Source organism: Cebus imitator, unplaced genomic scaffold, assembly GCF_001604975.1.
Source record: "Cebus imitator isolate Cc_AM_T3 unplaced genomic scaffold, Cebus_imitator-1.0 Scaffold118, whole genome shotgun sequence".
NCBI classification, from domain to species: domain Eukaryota; kingdom Metazoa; phylum Chordata; class Mammalia; order Primates; family Cebidae; genus Cebus; species Cebus imitator.
In genome coordinates, this window is record NW_016107433.1 from 2,016,631 (window position 1) to 2,018,820 (window position 2,190).

Below are 2,190 nucleotides of genomic sequence, written 5' to 3' on the forward strand. Positions count from 1 at the left end.
CAGTAACAGAGGCACTTGCCAGAGGCCATTTCCTTCCTTCCCTGGCAGATGCGGAATGGAGGACTTTATCAGTCTTTAAATTTTTAAAGACGTTTGCTGGTGATGTTTTGTCTTGCTGTCACTGTTTTATCAAAGAGAGCAGGCAAATGGGCTTTGGTGTCCTTAACTATTGTGTATGAAGGTGTGAAAGCCAAGGCTGCTACAGGGACCTGCAAAACGCAGATTAGTGGAGGGCGGAGATGGGGCAGCGGGTACTGGGAAGCAGGAGAATTGTTAGCGCCTAATGCAGAATTGCTGCTGGATTCTTCTGTGTGGGCTCTTTTCTCTTCTCACCCTGGGATCCAAAGGGAGACTTCAAGGTTGATCTTTCTGGTTTTGATCCATAGGTTCTGGATCATACCCTGGAAAACTAGAACTCAGATAAGACTGGAATTATTTTTTGTTTCTTTAAACTTTTTTTCCTTTTTTGTTTTCTTGGTCTTTTGTGTAGGAGAAATATACTTCCACCTCAGCTTCTACTATAAGGTTGGCAGCCCTGAGGATCCTTTTTTTTTTTTCTTTTGAGATGGAGTCTCCCTCTGTCGTCTAGGCAGGAGTGTAATGGCGCCATCTCAGCTCACTGCAACCTCCACTTCCTGGGTTCCAACAATTCTCCTGCCTCAGCCTCCCAGCAGCTGGGATTACAGGCACCTGCCACCACACCCAGCTAATTGTTTTGAGTTTTCCGTAGAGATGGGTTTTCACCATGTTGGCCAGGCTGGTCTCGAACTCCTTGTCTCAAGTGATCCACCTGTCTGGGCCTCCCAAAGTGCTAGGATTACAGGTGTGAGCCACCATGCACAGCTATTATTATTTTTTGAGAATGAGTCTCGCTCTGTCGCCCAGGCTGGATGCAGTGGTGTGATCTTGGCTCACTGCAACCTCCACCTCCCGGGTTCAAGCGATTCTTCTGCCTCAGCCTCCCGAGTAGCTGGGATCACAGGTGCACACCACCATGCCCAGCTAATTTTTGTATTTTTTAGTAGAGATGGGGTTTCACCATGTTGACCGGGCCGGTCTTGAGCTCCTAACCTCAGGTGATCCACTCACCTTGGCCTCCCAAAGTGCTGGGATTACTGGCGTGAGCTACCACACCTGGCTTAATATTTCTTTAAAAAAAAATTTTAGTTTTAGTAGAGATGAGATTTTACCACATTGGCCAGGATGATCTTGAACTCCTGACCTCAAGTGATCTGCCTGCCTTGGTCTCCCAAAGTGTTGGGATTACAGGTGTGAGCCATGACTCACCATTTTATTATAGAAATTTTCAAAGACACAAAAGAATGAAAGAATTGTGTAATGAGCACCCATATGCCACCACCTAGATTCTCTTATTGACATTTCTGTGTATTTGCTTTATCACCTATCCATCCAGCTAGCCATCACTCTATCTAGCCATCCATACATTTCTTATATTCAACAACACATTGTGTACATCTTTTTCATAGAAATAAATATTTTTCTACAATAGCATGTTAAATGGCTATTTCCTACTCCATCAATGAATGCAGCATTTATGTAACACTTGAAAAACTTGCCTTATTTAGAAAAGGCTTTGAAAGAGAATATTCTAGGCTGGGACATGTCAACAAAAAGAGCAAACTCTATAAAATATGTAGAGGTTTGTTCTGAGCCAAATATGAGTGACCATGGCTGGAGGCACAGTCTCAAGAAGTCCTGAGAACATGTACTCAAAGTGGTTGGGTTACAGCTTGGTTTTATACATTTTAGGGGGACATAAGCTGTCAATCAATACGTGTGAGATATACATTGGTTTGGTCCAGAAAGGCAGGACAACGGGAGGCAGGGGTTTACAGGTGGATTCAAAGATTTTTCTAATTGGCAATTGGTTAAAAGGGTTATTATTCTAAAGACTTGGAATCAACAGAAAGGAATGTCTGGGTTAAGAAAAGGGTTTGTGGGCCGTGCACGGTGGCTCACACCTGTAATCCCAGCACTTAGGGAGGCTGAGGCAGGTGGATCATGAAGTCAGTAGACCGAGACCATCCTGCCTAACATGGTGAAACCCCATCTCTACTAAAAATACAAAAAACTAGCTGGGCATGGTGGCTTGCACCTGTAGTCTCAGCTACTTGGTAGGCTGAGGCAGGATAATCACTTGAACCCGGGAGGCAGAGGTTGCAGTGAGCC

At 44.6% G+C, this 2,190-nt stretch overlaps 1 non-coding gene across 1 annotated transcript; it reads right to left on the reverse strand.

Annotated features, from left to right (window-relative positions):
- Positions 1-482: 482 nt before the first annotated feature.
- On the reverse strand, positions 483-614 carry LOC119472803. The gene has a single exon (XR_005201983.1). It is a non-coding gene; the product is annotated as a small nucleolar RNA U109 (small nucleolar RNA).
- Between the last annotated feature and the right edge of the window lie 1,576 nt (positions 615-2,190).